General features: G+C 47.7%; 2 long non-coding RNA genes across 2 annotated transcripts in view; both read right to left on the bottom strand.

The window, feature by feature from the left end:
* Nucleotides 1–18,894, bottom strand: part of LOC140213213 (uncharacterized) — a 137,788-nt gene extending 118,894 nt beyond the window's left edge. Inside the window, exon 1 of the long non-coding RNA XR_011890153.1 lies at nt 18,832–18,894. This is a non-coding gene — a long non-coding RNA (uncharacterized lncRNA). The remainder of the gene's footprint in view (nt 1–18,831) is intronic.
* LOC140213214 (uncharacterized) overlaps nt 18,885–19,228 on the bottom strand; it is a 373,413-nt gene continuing 373,069 nt past the window's right edge. Inside the window, exon 4 of the long non-coding RNA XR_011890154.1 lies at nt 18,885–18,922. This is a non-coding gene — a long non-coding RNA (uncharacterized lncRNA). The remainder of the gene's footprint in view (nt 18,923–19,228) is intronic.

A 19,228-nucleotide genomic window follows, 5' to 3' on the forward strand; every position in this document is an offset into this window, starting at 1 on the left:
TATCTAAATATCTTAGCCGAGTAGGCTGTGTCAATGCGTTCGGCAATTCGCTTGTCATAATATGATAAAATATGTCACTTAATAAAGGGGCAATACATGAACCAATGCACACTCCACGCTTTTGGACGTAGTTCTTTCCTTCGAAATTAACGATGGTCGATGCCAAATAAAAATGCAGAATTTCTAAAAAGTGGTCCACACTTACACCACATGCGTTCTGAAAGGCCACAGGGCCGTAGTCATCAATGGATTCTCTAATGGCGCATAGCAATATATCTTGTGGAATGGAATAAAATAGGTCAGTGACATCAATGGAAAACGAAAACAGCGGTTCCCTCAAACCTTCATGGTCATGAAGAAATGCGATAAGCTCCTCAGAATTCTTTATCATGAACGGGTCCTCAAATATCAGTAGGCGCAAGTGTTTCTGCAGAAACTTAGAGACCGTCCCCTGCCACGTGTCACGTTCCGAAACGATGGCTCGGAAAGTAATGCCTTCTTTATGCGTTTTCACGGAGAAGAAAATACTAAGTGCTCCGCTCTTCGCACCCTTGATACCCAAACCAAGATTTTTCTGGTTACACCTATCACAGAGACCCAACGCTAGCTTTTTTAGCTTAGCGGCAGTGCACGTCTTAATAGGAAAATTTTTTGCGACAGCTTCCCTCGCTTTCTGCCGAAATGAAGAATTCGGTAAAACCGTAAAGCTACCTTCTTTATCAGAAATCATTAAAGCCAGATCATTCTGCTTGAGGTACTCGACAGTTCGCTTAACATCTCGCTGATGGTCCTGCTTGGACCGCTTCACTGCTAGTGAGTTTACCCCTTCTGAAATACATAGGCCTTTTTCATCCTCAGGCGCGCGTCTAGCAATGTTCTTGACAATAGATATGAGCTCGACCGGGGACTCTTGGGGTTGAATACAGAACTTAGGCCCTTTAGATAAGACCGAATCAACACTTTTTGGCACATCGCAGTGTCCAATATAGGTAACCTTTCCTGGAGACACATCTACCTTTTTTCGAAACTTTGCCGAATCGAGGAGCGCTGGAAGGCACAGGGACCACAGCAGTTCGGTAAAATGGTTACATTCGCGAGAGCACCTTCTGTACAAGGCTTCAATGTTCTGGATTCCCTCCACTTGAGACGCTGCGAGCACCCGCAGGCATCCATGAATATGTCGCACTTGCCTCCATAGTTCAGACCTGAATATCTTCATCATCCTGGTAGAATGCCTTTTTGAGGGAGTGCACGGGTAGAAGAGGAGAACAATTTCCGGAAGGACGAGCCGATGGTTCAGGGCGAAGGCACACACACGCGCACGACAACCGATGATGACCGCTAAACTAACAAGGGTAGCACTCGAATTCACACATAGAAAGGCAGGGAGAACAGGGCCCATTGAACTAGAAAGTAGCATATTTAACAGAGATAAGCGGGCTAGTTGGTGGTCGTTAATGGAATGCATCATGTAACCGCACTGAAAAACAAGGGACCAGGAAGGAACACACAAGACAGGCCCTGAACCATCGGCTCGTCCTTCCGGAAATTGTTTTCCTCTTCTACCCGTGCACTCCCTCAAAAAGGCATTCTACCAGGATGATGAAGATACTCAGGTCTGAACTATGGAGGCAAGTGCGACATATTCAAGGATGCCTGCGGGTGCTCGCAGCGTCTCAAGTGGAGGGAATCCCGAACATTGAAGCCTTGTACAGAAGGTACTCTCGCGAATGTAACCATTTTACCGAACTGCTGTGGTCCCTGTGCCTTCCAGCGCTCCTCGATTGGGCAAAGTTTCGAAAAAAGGTAGATGTGTCTCCAGGAAAGGTTACCTATATTGGACACTGCGATGTGCCAAAAAGTGTTGATTCGGTCTTATCTAAAGGGCCTAAGCTCTGCTTTCAACCCCAAGAGTCCCCGGTCGAGCTCATATCTATTGTCAAGAACATTGCTAGACGCGCGCCTGAGGATGAAAAAGGCCTATGTATTTCAGAAGGGGTAAACTCACTAGCAGTGAAGCGGTCCAAGCAGGACCAGCAGCGAGATGTTAAGCGAACTGTCGAGTACCTCAAGCAGAATGATCTGGCTTTAATGATTTCTGATAAAGAAGGTAGCTTTACGGTTTTACCGAATTCTTTATTTCGGCAGAAAGCGAGGGAAGCTGTCGCAAAAAATTTTTCTATTAAGACGTCCACTGCCGCTAAGCTAAAAAAGCTAGCGTTGGGTCTCTGTGATAGGTGTAACCTGAAAAATCTTGGTTTGGGTATCAAGGGTGCGAAGAGCGGAGCACTTAGTATTTTCTCCTCCGCGAAAACGCATAAAGAAGGCATTCCTTTCCGATCCATCGTTTCGGAACGTGACACGTGGCAGGGGACGGTCTCTAAGTTTCTGCAGAAACACTTGCGCTTACTCAGATTTGAGGACCCGTTCATGATAAAGAATTCTGAGGAGCTTATCGCATTTCTTCATGACCATGAAGGCTCAAGGGAACCGCTGTTTTCGTTTTCCATTGATGTCACTGACCTATTTTATTCCATTCCACAAGATATTTTGCTATGCGCCATTAGAGAATCCATTGATGACTACGGCCCTGTGGCCTTTCAGAACGCATGTGGTGTAAGTGTGGAACACTTTTTAGAAATTCTGCATTTTTATTTGGCATCGACCATCGTTAATTTCGAAGGAAAGAACTACGTCCAAAAGCGTGGAGTGTGCATTGGTTCATGTATTGCCCCTTTATTAAGTGACATATTTTTATCATATTGTGACAAGCGAATTGCTGAACGCATTGACACAGCCTACTCGGCTAAGATACTTAGATATGTTGACGATTATGCCATTTTCTTGAAAGGGGTTGTGGAGGGAGGCGGTTCAGCTGCAGTAGAGCGTGTTCTTGCAATTTTCCGGGAATGCGCGTTTGGGTTGAATTTCACCTGTGAGTTGCCTACACATGGATGCCTGCAGTTCCTGGACATTTTCATTATTATTGCTGGAACCCATGCGTGCTGGAGGTATCAGCCTCGATCAAAAAAAGGTATGTTAAACTACCAGTCAGCTCATTCGAAGCTTGTAAAAAGGGGAATCGCAAAAAACTGCCTGCGTGCTGCTCTTGATAAGTCCTGCCAGCATGAAATTCAACATAGCGTGTTCCTACAGTTGCAAAGACTGCACAGCGCAGGATTTCAGCATGATATGGTCACCTCGGTGCTAGAAACCCTTGCCAAGGAAGCGCGAGGCCCATCAGAGCTCCGCCCAAGCGTAGAGCCACAACGTCGTAGACCTGTTGCCATCCCGTACTACCACCAAATCTCCCACCGTCTCAAAAAGGTGGCTGCAGAATGTGAAGTACCGGTGGTTTTCACGGCGCCCAAGAAACTGGCGGGCATGTGCAAGATGGTGCAGGGTAAGAACAAAAGAAATGAATGTGATATCAAGCACGTCGACAGGTTCGTTCCATGCAGAGTAGGGGTAGTGTACCAGATACCTCTCTCCTGTGGCAATAGCTACATAGGGCAGACAGGACGTGCCTAAACGTCAGACTGCAGGAGCACCGCGCAGGAGTTGAAGGATTGGCTGGGGGTGGAAAACTGGCTGACCATTGTCGCCACTGTAGTAATTGCACGCCCAGGTTCCGCGACACTAAAGTCTTGAAGATGTTTGCGTCACAACTGAGCCGTGAAATATACGAAGCTTACTGTATAAAAATGCAATCTGGCAGCTGCGTAAGCAGTTCTTCAGTATCATTGAGTGATAAAGAATACAAATATTTACAAGCAAATTTGCGGCACTCACGCCCGCATACCAACGTCGAGTGATGGCTGTCCGATGATTGGCAAGGATGATTACGATACCTGTATAAATGTGAGATTTCCCGTAGTAAATCTTAGTTGAAGTTCCGCGACTGTCTTGTGTGTTCCTTCCTTGTCCCTTGTTTTTCAGTGCGGTTAATGATGCAATCCATTAACGACCACCAACTAGCCCGCTTATCCCTGTTAACTATGTTGTCGGCAAGGGTACCACACGGCCGGCCGAGCTGAAAGCAGCTACGATTGGAGATTTTTCACAATAGCGCAAGAAAACAGACATCCGTTAATTTTTGGGACTTGCGGGGTATTATCAACGGTACATGTCGAATTACTTGGAAATAGGAAGTCCTTTAACGGACGCCCTCCGAAAAGGAGCACCGAGTAACGTGAACTGGGATAAGGACAAAGAGAACGCTGTCCAAGGTTTGAAAAGGCTATTGGTTTCTCGTCCTGTGCTTCGCACGCCAGACTGCACAAAGCAATTCATAGTTCAGTGTGACGCGAGCGACAGGGGTACGGGCGTGGTACTTACTTAGGTCGCTGACGATAATAAGAAACGTCCTATCCGCTATGCCAGCCGTAAACTAACTGCAAGAGAGGAAGCCTACAGAGCTTCAGAGAAGGAATGTGCTTGTTTGGTTTGGGCATCGCAGAAGTTGTGTTACTTGTATCGAGCGAGGATCATCTTCAAGACCGACCACTGTCCTCTGACGTGGCTCAATCAAATGTCACACAAAAATGGCCGCTTGCTCCGATGGAGCCTCACTCTCCAAGAGTATAACTTCTCCGTTAGATACAAGAAGGGAAAGTTGCATAGCAATGCGGATGGAGGAGCAGGCTAATTTGAATTTTGCGTTTAGGGATCCCGTATATATTTTGGGGTTGGTATTGTTAATTTTGTTAAGCCAAGAAGACCCCCTCTCATTTAGCAGGGCTCCCTCCATGATTGCTCATTATGTCAGCACGAAATTTCTTCAAGAATTGGCACAGCGGAATGCTGCAGTTCATGTTTCTTCACTTCTGTTTTCTTTTAAGCATAGCGGGTCTAAAGTGAGATCCAATATACGTCATCTCGGCGCAGAGCCATGTTGTGGGGTCCATTTTGCAGTTGCCTGTCCTTGTTGGATGTTTTGGGTCGGTGTCATCATTTCACAGGTGGTCACGGCAAGCCAAGGCATCCCCCCCTTGCCACCAGCCATTTTCTTCCTGCCCAGCGGTTATCAGCACTGGCCAGTCGAGATTTTCCGGGCCATGGAGGAGCTGTTACGTTCGACCGGCGGGGGCTGGCAATTTTCGGGTAGCGACCGTCGAACTCTGCCCGGCCCACGGCGGTGATTCGCTTCGTGAAAACAAGAATGCACCTCGTCAACATCTTGTTGGCGCCGGCATGTCTGCTGCGGCGACTCGTTTTGTAAGGACGACAATACGCCGCGTCCCTAAGCGAGCGGCGCCTGGATGTCCAGGCGCAGTCGGTGGACCAAGTATTGTTAGTGGATTCAACGTCACAGCCACAGTTTCTTTAGAGCGGGGGAACTCCTGGAAGGTGTTTTGCGGTGCCGTCTCACGGGTCTTAGAAGTCGTCAGTCAATGGACAGACGCGGCGGACACTGTCTGCGGGGTCAACTCTGGGACTAAGAGGCGCCTGCTCAGGGCAAGGGCCGTGTGTGCGAAAACGCTCTCATTTTGGTGTGGTCAGTGAAACCTGTGCGGAAGTGAGCGTGTAAACTCTCTCCCTCAAAGACGGGTCGGCTACAATGACTTTGGATGCTCCGAATAGGTAGATGGTTGAACGGCCGTTTTCCCTCACCTAGGTATCTATGGAGGACAGTGTTTATCAGCAGTCGTGGCGCGGCTTCTGGGTGTGCATTCTGTTTCAGTCATGCTAGACTGATGAACTGGAACGTTCTCAAGTAAATACTATAAATATATCCCATGTTCCGCGTTCTCGATGAGAACAAGTCGTTCTCTTCAACAACGTCGTCAGCGTGGATGAGTTGGACGACCGCATTGGCCAGCTACCATCTATTTCATGCCCGACCCCAACCCTTAGAACTGTCGCCTTTAATACTACGCGGCCAACCATTGCGCGTCCAGTTATATGCTTGAGAGATGGCGTCATTTGTTGCCGTAACTACTTGCAATTCTTTCGTAGGTAGTGCGGCAAAGTCTTGTTGGCCCAAGGTCAGAAAGATGGGTGCGATGTCCTCCGGCTCCGCTTCAGGCTGCACGGTAAAGGGCTTAATGCATCAGCGTTGCACAACAGTCGACGCTGTTTATACTGTAGCCTGTACTTGTACGCGCCAAGCATCATAGCCTATCTCTGTATGCGCGTTGCTGCCAGCGCAGGTGTTCGCCTGTCCGTCTTTATAAGACGCAGCTACGGTTGATAGAATGTAATTATAGTTGGCTCTCCACCAAGTATGTCGTCGCGGAACCACGTGGCGCCGAAAAGTACAGACAATATCACTCGCTCAATATGCGTGTAAGTTTTCTCTCTACCGGTCAGTGTTCGCGACCGAAATTCTAATGATCGATACTGCCCGCCAATTCGATGGCCAAGAGTGGCTCCTAAACCATAGGGGGAAGCATCGCATTCCAAGAGTAGCTCTTTTGTTGGACTAAACTGGGTTAGTGCTGGCGTGGCACACAAGGCTTCTTTAGCGTTCTCGAATGTAGCTTCCTTCATTGACCCCACGACCATCTGGTTGGTTTCCCCAGAAGTTGGCACGAAGAGGCCAGTAGCCTCGAAAGATTCCGTAAGAATTTGCTGTAAAATGTCAACATACCGAGAAGCTATCATAACTCGGTAATATTCTGTGGGGCTGGGGCCAGGCTGATTGCCTCATCGTTCTTTTCCATCCTTTTCCGTCGGGTGCAATCCTGCTGTGTATATTTGGTGGCCTAGATACGTCATCGCGGCCTCCTTTACGCGGAACCTTTAATTGCGCAGTTTATTGCCGTGTTGTTTATATCTCTGAAAAACTGCTCGCGTGTTTGCGTTGGGCTTATCTGCAGTCTCTGCTGTCAAAACGTCGTCCAGGTATGGTGGTACCCCTGATATTCCGCGCAATATTATCTCGCATCATTCTCTGGAATACCGCCGGTGCTGATGCGATTCCAAACGGCAACTGATTATAAGAAAACAATCCTGTATGTGTATTTACGACAGCCAGCTTCCGCGACTCTTTTTCCAGCGTAATATGGTTCTACGCCTCTCGCAAAGCCACAATACTGAATCTCTATCCCCAAGTTTCCGAAGATGTCTATGACCGACAGAGCGTACCTTTCTATTTCACACTCTGGCCACAAATGCGCACCGCGCCTATGCTTTTGATCACCTATAATATCGATGTGGCCAATTGCGCATAAGGGACTGGTGACTTTATGCCGCTTTCTACCAATCTATTTATGTCAGCAGAGACCTTATCTATTAATGCAAAGGAAATGTACCTTCCCTTGTCAAATCTTGGTATTGCTGTGTCCTTGATGTACAGTGTAGCCGGCGTTCCCTTGAAGAGTCTAAGATCATCCGTGAACACGTCGGCATAGTCTTCCATTATGCCATCGGCGCCCGCCAGCTCCCGCCGACTTGCCGAGCTTGGTAGAGTCATCACGTGCAGGACAAGGGACCCTTCTACTGCGTCACATGGTTCTTTGGCGACTTTTGCTCACACAAAAACTGGACTTCTAATGAAGAAGGGACACACATCATGCGTAAACTTCTTTGTTCGACGTTCTGTTTTTTTGCGCGCAAAAGTCTCCAAATAACTATGTACAACCTGCTCGCCCAAAACGTAACGCTTCTGAGCTGCTTCACAGGCTGGGACCTTCATAATCTAATACTGTCAGTGAGCAATCAGCATCCACCGACTTGTAAAAAGCCTTCATTGCCAAAACACCCAGTGCAAGTAGTTTTCCTAGATAGCACGAAAGCTCAAACATTGCACTTTGTGTCCGGGATAAACGGTTGCGATGTGCTTCGTACGCTGCTCTAGGAACTATATAAAAAGGAGAGCCAGTAATATAACAAAAATAATGATATTGTTTATTATTGTGCTTTCGCAGAATACAAAAAGGATCTTGACAATCTACCACATGTCTTTAGCACGTATCATGAACAGTCTTAGTGAATTTGTTAACACTCCGTGATTCGACATAAACAACAACGCAACATAAAAAGAAACATACGTATGGGCTAGAGTCGCAAGCAGCTGCTTGAGGAAACCCCATTACACCCCACATGAAAGTGTTTCGAGTAAGCAGCTGAGCCTTGAAAAGCGTACGGAAAATACTGTCAACCTTGGAACACATTCTGAATTTGCAAATGTACAAGAGTAAAAACAAGTACATACCGCAGGGATGTGTACAAAAATACACATAAAAATGGAGAACAGTCTTAGTGAACTTGTAAACATTGTGGAATTCAGCCCAAATATTAACGCAACATATACAAGAACAGAATGAAGGACCATGTATGAGTGCAGGAGCAGCACAACACTAACTTATTTTTCGGTATTTCTCGTGCGAGGTGTAATTCTGTTCAAGTGTGCAAAGGTAACAATGAAGTTTACAGGCGCTTGATTGAAATCCGCAGACAGTCCGACAAATTGATGTAGACCAAGTGGTGCAACGGCGTTCATTGTACATTGGCACATGACTTTGAAGGTTGAATAGTGTCAACATGTCTGCGTGGTTTGTTCGAATACAATTTTTTATATCAGAATCAACCTGAAGGCATAAAGATTAGAAGCTTCTATGATGCTAAACTCGGAATAATTGCTTTCTGTGTGGGCATGCAATAGTATGTGAGCAACTAAGCCTATCGCACTATTCTGTGCAACAATAACCTTGGATAAATCATCCTTCGTAATTGTGCCCCAGATAGTGTCATAGTAAAGCACAGGAACTAAGTATGCGTTGTGGAATAAAAGTTTAATTCTTGTTGCTAGCACGTATTTTCGATGTTAGTACACCATTGACCCAAGGTCCAGGTCCCGCTCCTGCTCTCGCCCCCGGTCTCACTTTCGGTCGCCCAGACAGCGATCTCGGTCGACGCCCAAACAAGGAGAGCACGCAGCACCAGCCACCGCGGCACTCAAAGACAAGGGGCCTCAGCAACACCACCGAAAGACCAACGAAGCCTCACTCAAGAGGACTGCCACCCAAGAACACGAGGTAATCTGGGCACCAGTAGCCTCCCCCTCGTATAAAAAACCACAGACGCCACCATCTGTTAAATTGGAACAGGAACTTGCCACCATGCGCGCATAGATACAAACACTCACAAGAAAACAGACAACTCAAACAACAAGTGATACAGCTCACACAAATACCACAAGAAATGGCTCCGCACAAGGACATCATTGACCTACAAACCCATGTCGATGCCATCCGCACCCATATGCAAGCCTTCATGGACGCTACACGCGCCCAGTTGGAACAAATAACACGCTGCAATACAACGCACAGATGCAGCAATAAAACACATGGAAGCCACTGTAGATAGCAAGCTTAGGAACCAGCTTCACTCCATAAAACTACGAAATACGCTACGACAGAACCTTTAGAAGGCCACACCTGTAGCAGCACAGAACCAAATCGTAACATCACCGACCACAACGTCCAACAATGCCTAGACGATAAAGGCAAGTCAAAGAAAACTTGGAAATTTGGCAATGGAACTGCCGTGGGTACCGTAGGAAGAAAGGGCTGCTGACACAATTGATCGCCCATTCCTCAAAGCCACCGGGGGTCATAGCCCTACAAGAGCCCGGTACCCGACCAACACTACATGGCTACGAAGAATACCACGCAAGTCAAGACGACAAGTGGAAGGTAGCCACACTAGTAGACAGAAACATCACAACCATACAACAGAAACCCATAGACGACGTGGACATACTACATGTACTTCTCGAAATAATATACAAAGGCAACCAGAAACAGAGCGCCTTCATCCTGAACATTTATTGCCCCCCCCCCCCAGCCAAAGGCGGGCAAACATAGGAAAACTCTGGGGACACCCTCCGCCTCGTTAAGACAGTCCCCTGGTAATCATAGGCGACTTCAATGCTCAAAACACGCTATAGGGGTACCAGAGGCAGGATTGGAAGGGTCTCCAGCTACAAACACTAATTGAACAGTGGCACCTCACACTCATCACAGACCTGAACATACCGACGAGGCAAGGGAACAGCGTAACACGCGACACCACTCCCGACCTCGCCTTCATCACTCAAACCACACGAGCCGAATGGCTCAACACGCTCGAAAACCTAGGCAGCGATCACTACATACTAAACATAACACTACAGACTGGACGCCTACGCAGGCAGATCGGCACAGCTAAACTCACTGACTGGCGAAAAACCAGGGAAGCCCATGAACACGACGCCGACACAATCACGAACCTGGAAGACTGGTGCGACAATCTCCGTCGATATCAACAACGCCACACAAAGGAAATCGCCAGAACGGAAGAGACCCCAGAGGTGGATCCCCACTTACTACACCTGTGGGATGCCAAAAGGGGTCTTGCCCGCCGCTGGAAAAACAGAGATATAACAGGAAACTGAAGAAGCGCATAGCACAAATAACAGCGGAAGCAGAAGAAAATGCCATGCAACTCGCCTCAGCGAACTGGTATAGATTCTGTGACTCCTTCGGTAGCACGCTGGACACGGCCAAGACGTGGCACATCCTCAAAGCCATCCTGAACCCCACGAAAACCAAAGCAGAAGGACACAGGGCTCTGGAAGGGTTACTACACACCTACCCAGGCAGCCAACAAGACCTCATTGATGCCATCAAGACCAAGTGCTATGGAGATCCCACTCCCACACAACCATGTAGAACACCCTAGACAGGACAACCCAACCCACCAATGGACGAACCTATCACTTGAGAGCAGTCATCTATCAATTGAGAGCAGTCATCGCAGCCACCACCCGTAACACAGCGGCGGGCACGGACCAAATCACGAATTCGATGATCAGAAACCTGAGCGACAAGTCTATCTCCGCGCTCGCAGCCTTTCTCAACCAACACTGGGCACAAGGTACGGTACCGGCGATGTGGAAACATGCACGAATAATCATGATCCCTAAACTGGGCAAGAAATTGGCAATTGAAAACCTCAGGCCCATATCGCTCACGTCCTGCCTCGGCAAGGTGTACGAAAAAATTATAAACACGAGACTACAGAGACACTTGGAAGATAACAAACACCTGCCGGACACCATGTTCGGTTTCCGCGCAGGCCTGTCCACACAAGATGTGCTACTTCAAATCAAGGAAGAAGTCCTCAGTAACGTTTCCCGCAGCGGCGAACACGTCATCCTAGCAATCGACATCAAAGGGGCTTTCGACAACGTCAGCCACCAAGGAATCCTAGAAGGGCTGGCCAACACCAACTGCGGCGAGCGAACGTACAAATATGGTCAGAGCTACCTGAGCCACCGCACGGCGGAGCTGAAGATGGGAGAGATCCAGACTCCAGTGTACCACCCTCCCAACAAGGGCGCACCACAAGGTGCTGTCATCTCTCCCACGCTGTTCAACGTCGCCATGATCGGTCTCGCAAGCAAACTGCAGGACGTAGCAGGTCTTGGGCACGCAATCTACGCAGACGATATAACGCTCTGGACCACAACAGGGTCCCTCGTTGAAAAAGAAGAACGGCTGCAATTTGCAGCAAATCTCATCCAAGATTACGTCAGCCAACGGGTTCTACAATGCTCCCCTGAGAAATCTGAGCTCCTACGAATCTGGCGAGGCCGGGGTAGCCACACAGTCCCCACAGACCCAAGAAGAAGACTCGAGGTACGCCTCAACGGGGGCCTCATACCAGAGAAGCCATTGCTGAGGGTGCTGGACATGTGGCTGCAGTCCAACCAGCGGGCCACACACACCCTGACACTCCTTAAAACCAGTGTCAAGGCGATATCACGCATAATCTCCCGCGTAACATCCAAGAACAGAGGCATGAAGGAAAGGGACACCCTCCGACTGGTCAGTAGCCTGGTGGTGAGCAGAATCACATACAGCCTGCCTTACTGCCACCTCACACAGTCCGAGACAAAGCAGGCCGACACACTTTTGAGGATGGCTTTGAAGACCGCTCTCCGCCTGCCGATGAGTACATCGACTGAAAAATTATTGGCGCTAGGGTTGCACAACACCCTCAGCGAACTGACAGAAGCCCATTACGTCTCGCAACAACAGAGACTTGCGCGGACTCGCACGGGCCGGCAGGTCCTACAAACCTTGGGGTTCCCAGCAATAACAACACGGACCCAAGAAACCTGCTTGATACCTCGTCACGTCCAGGACAGGTTTCACGTTGCCCCGATACCACGCAACATGGACCCTAACCTACACTCCGGCAGGAGGAGAGCAAGGGCCCAGTACATGGAGAAAGCGTTCAGGTTCAGTACAACGGCCCGTTTTACGGACGCCGCCATGTATGGGACGAACAAGGGCGCAGTTGCAGTGGCATGCGACCACTGAGGCCACGTTACCTCCGCGGCATCTACCCGCCCCTGCACGATTACGGAAGCCGAAGAGCTGGCCATCGCGTTAGCCGTCCGCGAGGGCCTACACGCAAACCAACCATTGACGATCCTCACGGATTCCCAGCAGGCCTGCCGCAACTTCCTACGGGGAAGAATTGGAAGACCTGCTGCACAAGTCCTAGCCGGAATACTCAAGGAGGACCCCGAGGACTTCACCACCCAAACCATCATCTGGATACCGGGCCACACTGGCATCACGGGCAATCTGCAAGCCGACAGAGCAGCTCGAGGATTCGTACATAACCGAGCACTGATCACGCCGGCTGCAGAAGACCTGGACCCTGTTGACCTCGAGTATTCAGCCATCGTGAACTACCACAGAGGGCGTCGCTTGCGATATCCACGGCCCCATCGAAACCTAAAGACAGAAGATGCCGCTGCCTGGCGTGGGCTCCAGACAAGCACTTACACGAACCTACACATATTACATCGGATACACCCCACAGCCTAGAGGGACGAATGCCCATGGTGTGGGGCAACACCAACCCTATACCACATTACGTGGGAGTGCACACTACACAACATAGAACACCCAGACACGAACACAACGAGGGAGCAATGGGAGGCACTGCTGTCCAGCTCGGCCCTCGACGACCAGCTCAAGCTGATTAAGAGAGCTGAGAAGATGGCAAGAGCCAGCGGAGCCCTGGACTAAGGGCCCCGACCATTAGCGGTTTTTCTTATTATTCTTTTAATAAAGTTCATCTATATATCTATATATCTATGTTCATTTTTGATGGTGGGTTAATAATTTGTGCATCACAATTAAGGTTTTCCGAGAAAGTTATTCCGGGACATTTGATGCTGCCACGATTTCAATGTGGTCGTCCCCAACCGTAAGCATCATATTTTTTTTACAATTGCTCGAAACACTGTGGCTTTAGTTTTGGTAGTGTAAACATTTAGTGAATTTTCCTGCCACCACTGACATATGTATTGCAAGAACTGATTCCCTATGAAGGATAAGTCATTTTTTCCTCTACCATTTTTTCCACAGTATGACCATTGGAGTGGGCAGTAAGGTTCACCGGTAACAGTGTAAAATATATCATTTAGGTAGCCTAAAAGCAACAAAAGGGCCTACCTAATAGGCTGCCTTGCGTCACGTCCAATGTTATGTATTCGGCATCAGACAGAGCATCATTTTGTGCCATAATTTGGTTGCGATTACCGCATCAACTAATTAGGAATGATCCTTATGCCATCGTGATTTAGCTCATTGACTAAGAATAATCATTGATTAAATCAAAGGCTTAGGAAAACTCAATACAAATTTCGAGGACAAGGCGCTTGTCTTCAGGTGCATTTGTGATTAGTTCCGCTAGCTTGATTAGTGCCAAGTTAGTGAATATTTTCTTGTTCTGAACCAGAACAGATCATTCGACAAAATGCAAAACTTGTTTATAAAATTAGTTAGTCTCGCGTGAATAATTTTTGTATAATTTAGACATTACCGGTCGAATACAATATTGGTATATTTGACAATTCAGAAATGCCGCCTTCTTTGTGTATCACAATAAATTCTCCATATGCTTAGGAAAGACTGCACTACTGAGGCAAAGGTTGAATACATATGTTGAGATTGGGCTAATAAATCAGTTGCATATTTTAGAGGTTTTATTTCAACGCCGTAAATATCTAAAAGCCCTGCTGCCTTTAAGGTTACTAAATACAGAAATTTATTTTTGATTGTGGGGGAAATAAAAATTGACGTCGAGGCCCCTGGTACTTAGCGAATTGGCATGTTTTCTGAGCGAATAGACCAGCGTAGTGCATTTGTGATATTTACAAAGAAATCAGTAAAGGCATTCGAGAGATCCTGCCATTTCAGCATAGCACCATCGCTCATAATGCAGATTCAATGATTCAATCACTCTTGTAGGGAGGACCAACTAGTTTACAGATTTGATACCATCGATGATGAGGGTTTATGCAAGATTTATCCGAAACAGAATAGCTCAAGTGTTCGTACTTGGCTTGATGCCGTTCTTTGTTCATGCTGCGATATTTTGCATTTGAGATACTTTCCCGGTATCCTTGGAGTTCATGAATGGCGCATATACTGTAGTTTCGTTCTTTTTTCTATTCTTTGAACAAGGCGTTTCTGATCCATGGTTTTCCAAATTTTCGTTTACGACAGTACTTTAAAGAAAAGCAGCTTTGATATATGCGCTTTAACTCAGTCATTAATACATTGTATGCAACATCTGTGTAAAACAGTGACAATATATAGGAGAAGTCGACCGTACCTCTTTCATTACAAAAGTTGTCAAGGGCTTTTGAATGAATGCAACGATAAGAAGACTCCGGTGATATAGAAGTAAGATTCGGGTTGGTATTAGCAATACATTTAAATACTTGGAAATAGTCATTAATGTCAGTTATCAAAGTTCCTGAAGTTATATTGCTTTCAACATTGTTAGTGATAATTATACTAGAATAGAAGTGTAACACGTTATGCGCGTTGGTACATTATTTACGTTTACTAGAGCGCAAGAATCAAAGAAGCGAATTCTATCGGCTCTAGTGACGCGGTTCGCGTGTCAATTATCATATCACCTGAAAGGAATAGCGCAAACTCATTTATAGACAGATTATCAAAAAGGGCTTCTTACTATGAAAAAAATTCAAGCTTTCCATCTGGAGCGCGGAACACAACAAGGAAGATATTTTAATAATAATAATATATGGTGTTTTACGTGCCAAAACCACTTTCTGATTATGAGGCACGCCGTAGTGGAGGACTCCGGAAATTTAGACCACCCGGGGATCTTTAACGTGCACCTAAATCTAAGTACACGGGTGTTTTCGCATTTCGCCCCCATCGAAATGCGGCCGCCGTGGCCGGGATTCGATCCCGCGACCTCGTGCTCAGCAGCCAAACACCATAGCGGAAGATATTTTAGTCACTCGGAACGGTTAAAGCTTCACACTCCGGAGTGCAGAACGTGCATTCCCAATTATTGGTGCAGGACGCGAATTCACAATTTGCAGGGTTACACTGCCACCCCTTTGAGTCTACCTGTAACTAGCAAAGTGAGCCTAATTGTCTAGTACAAAAGTTGAATCATCGTGGTACTAGGTTTCCGTAAACATTATTGCGTAGTCCGAAAAACAACCGGGAGTAAAGAAGCTACGTGTTTCAGCAGCTTTTTTGTACACAGAAAGACAGTACATATAAAAAGCAGCGATGTAATTTTTACAATATGCTCTAGATCTGCGATAGAGGGAAGTTTGAAGCAGTTTATAGGGGCATCAATGTTTTTAGCTCATTTTGTTCAAGTCGTTCAAGCTAGAGATCTTTTGTCTGGCCCTTCCTTACCGAATTTAGGCGTTTCATCCTTGGAGCATTTAATCGAACAACACCCTTTCCTTTGATCACTGCGCTTGACAACACAGAAATCATCGCGCATGGTGTTAGGCAATTTCTGCAGTGCACGCCGCATCGAATGGAAGTTCAGCGTAGCACGAGCGTCATAATGGGGAGGTTGGTGGGCAACGATGGTCCGCATTACGAAGGGCACATTTCGCACTCCAGGTCGCAATTGCCTATTCTTCGTGGATTTAACAAATGTTCTGTGTGAGGTAGAAGCGAACATAAACAGGAGTTTCTCATCACATTTCTATCTACACCCTGGCGAGCTGTGCGCACTAACACCTTTAGACTTCGTACTTGACAAACGTGCAACGTGCTTCCCTCAAGAGTTGGGCTCCACGCTACCTCAATCAGCAAGCATCAAGCTTCGACGTCGAAGCACACATCTACAAACTAACAGACTATCTCTAGAAGCGCTCGCGGAGGAAGTACTGGCTGCTTCTGCGCCCTGCGTACGAGGCAACGCCCAAGATGCCACAACGATTTCAAGTTGGAAGCGTCGTCGTAGTGTATGACGCCGATCCACCGCCTGTCCAGTAGAAGCTGGCCCGGGTGATGGAATTTCTTCCACGTCGCGACAGCGTCGCTCGAGCGTGTTGCCTGAAGCTGACGTCTGGCTCTGTGGTAAATGATCCTGTTCAAAAGGTTTACTTTCTTTAAGCCGGCAGCCTTTAGCAATTTTGTCGGTCACGGAGTGTGTAGCACATAAACAAAGAGGTGCGCCGAGCACCCGCTATGGTTGCTTAATGGTCATGGTGTTGGGCTGCTAAGCACGAGGTCGTGAGATCGATTCCAGGCCGCGGCAACCGCATTGCGATGAGGACCAAATGCGAAAGCACGCGTTTGCTTAAATTTAGGGGCATGTTAAACCAGGTGGACAACCTGGAGTTCCCAGGTGGCCCAAATTATTCTGGAGTCACCCACTACGGCATAACTCTAACGGCCTCTTTTAGAAATCACCTGTCTAATAAATGTGACATTTTTCTGGTGGAGATGCTGGGTATTCTCGACCTACGCAACAAACCCCTCCCAGCAGCAGGAACGCTAGACGGATGCAAGAGCTCATGTCAGTACACCGCGCCAGCCGGAGAATCCAGGTATTGGCCCCGATATTTGAGCCTTTACCTGCGAGTACAACCACAATGTCGGCAGGTGTGGAGGCTGCATCCAATACTACCACGACTAACCCTCTGACGAGTGCTCCAGTACCTCCTCATTATACGCTGTAAAAACCGCACGGGCCAAGTTCCTTCCTGGACGACTTTCTTGAAGACGTTGAAGACTGGCTAGCGGACCTCGAGCGCTTAGTGCTGTTCTATATAAGGGACCACAAATCACTAGGAAACGTCTACTTCAGCCTTTCGGATGATGCTTGCACGGGGTTCCAGCACCGCCAAGACGTCCTGACATCATGGCGTAAGGTCTGTCGCAAGCTCTTGGACACTTGCGCCAGCTGCAATCGCCGGGAGCTAGCAGAATGAAACCTACAGTCTTGCATTCAGAAATCTAATGAGAGTACGGCTATGTACTTAGAAGAAATGGTGCACCTCTTCAGGTGAGCTGACCCTACCGTGTCAGAAGACAAGAAGCTGCGTCACTTGGTGCGAGGGGTGAGAAAGCAGCTTTTTGGTGGATTCGTTCGTAGTCCGCCCAAAACGGCGGCGGAGTTTCTCACTGAAGCCGTCGCCATGGAGAAGACCCAGCAACAGCGCTCGCACCAGAAGGATCGGCAGTTTAATCTCTCTGCTACCAGCGGCATAGGATCTCTGACGACTGGCGTCTAGTCGCTTCGCGGGATTATTCGTTCGTTAGGCCGGGACAAGCTGCAACAGCTGCATCAGGTGCAGCAGCCTTTAGCCAACTTCATAGCTAGCGTCGTGCGTGGCGCCGAATGACATGTGCTCAGCTCACCAGTTTACGAAGCACCACTTCAGGCTGATCTACCACCTCAGGCGTTCACAATTTCAAGTGAACCTCGACGCACTACTCCCGCTGACGTTTTAGGAAGCGCCGTCCCGTTGCTGGTGACACCGCTTACCGTGAGCGAATTTCAGCGCTCGACTTATACCGACGCATTCGGCACCTCATCCCTGCACCAGCGCCGCTACCTGACGTCACCCCGCATGCCATGCTTCAGTCAGCACAGCCAAGTCCTCATTTTGAAAAGGCTCGACCAGCCGTGCGTAAATCGGACATTTGGCGCATGCCCGACCCACGGCCGCTATATTACCACTATAGTGACAAGGGTCATGTCTACCACCAGTACCAGTACCGCCACCTTGAACTCAAGGGTCTTCCTGGTAATTCACCCAGACCCAGTTTCGGACAACGCGCACTCGCGATGAAGATATTAGCGCCCCACAGCACGCACCACCATCAACAAGGCGTCACTCGCGATCGTCGTCACCACGACCATCCTATTTGGAAGGTAGAAGTCGGATGCCGCAAGGACGATCTCCGAGCCTTCGCGTAGAAAACTGACGTCAATGACCTTTCGAAGCGAGGTCGCTCATATTCGACGTATGGAGGACCTGTAATCACATGACCTCAGACCGACGGAGACTTCACGACGCCGGTGTCTCAGGCTGGAGAGACCTTTTCAATGAACATACCTGTGCTTATCGAGGGTCGAAGTGTTACTGCTTTAAGAGACCCTGGCGCTAACTACTCGATTATCAGAAAACTGGCAAGCAATTTAAAGAAACTTATTACACTTCGGACAAGGACGCGCGTAAGAACAACTCGCCGAAATCTCGTGAGACCACTTGGTGTGTGCACTTTCCGGGAGCAAATTCAAAATTCTACGTTTCCGATCAGTTCTCTTCTTCTCAGAGAACCCTCCATGAATTGATACTTGGAAAATACTTTCTTTTTGAGTATCGCGCAATCGCTGTATTCTTTCTGTACATAAAAAAAAAGCGACGACACGAGACGCCTGCCTCTATAGAGCCGCTCTTCTAAATTCCGAGGACAGCGTGACAATACCACTTCGTGCTAGTATAATGTTTCTGGTAACGTGAGAGGGCGCATGCGGAGGCGAAGTACTTGCAGAGTGCAACATATCCCTTCTACTTACCCTCGGAATGAGCACGGCAATATGATCGTGGTTTTTGGTGCATTTATTTATTTATTTATTCATTTATTTATTTATCAATACTGTAGGTGTTCTGCAGACTCATACATGTAGTGGGCATATAACATCACAGGCATCTAATAAGATACAAGTTCCCAGAAAAACAAGCAGGCACGATATGATGAAGGCGGGAAGACTTCTTCTATAACAAGTATATCAATAGTATATTAGCTAATTTGTTACACTTCACATACACGAGAAAACAAATCTACCACCAGAAACCGCATGCTACACACAAGAAAAGAGATGTACTATAGAACTCTACAAGATACTTTCTGCACTTTCACATGAAAAGTAGCTTAAAGGCTCCTTCAGCTGCTCCATAAATGAGGAAAACCGA

This window comes from Dermacentor andersoni, chromosome 9 (genome assembly GCF_023375885.2).
Source record: "Dermacentor andersoni chromosome 9, qqDerAnde1_hic_scaffold, whole genome shotgun sequence".
Taxonomy (NCBI): Eukaryota; Metazoa; Arthropoda; class Arachnida; order Ixodida; family Ixodidae; genus Dermacentor; species Dermacentor andersoni.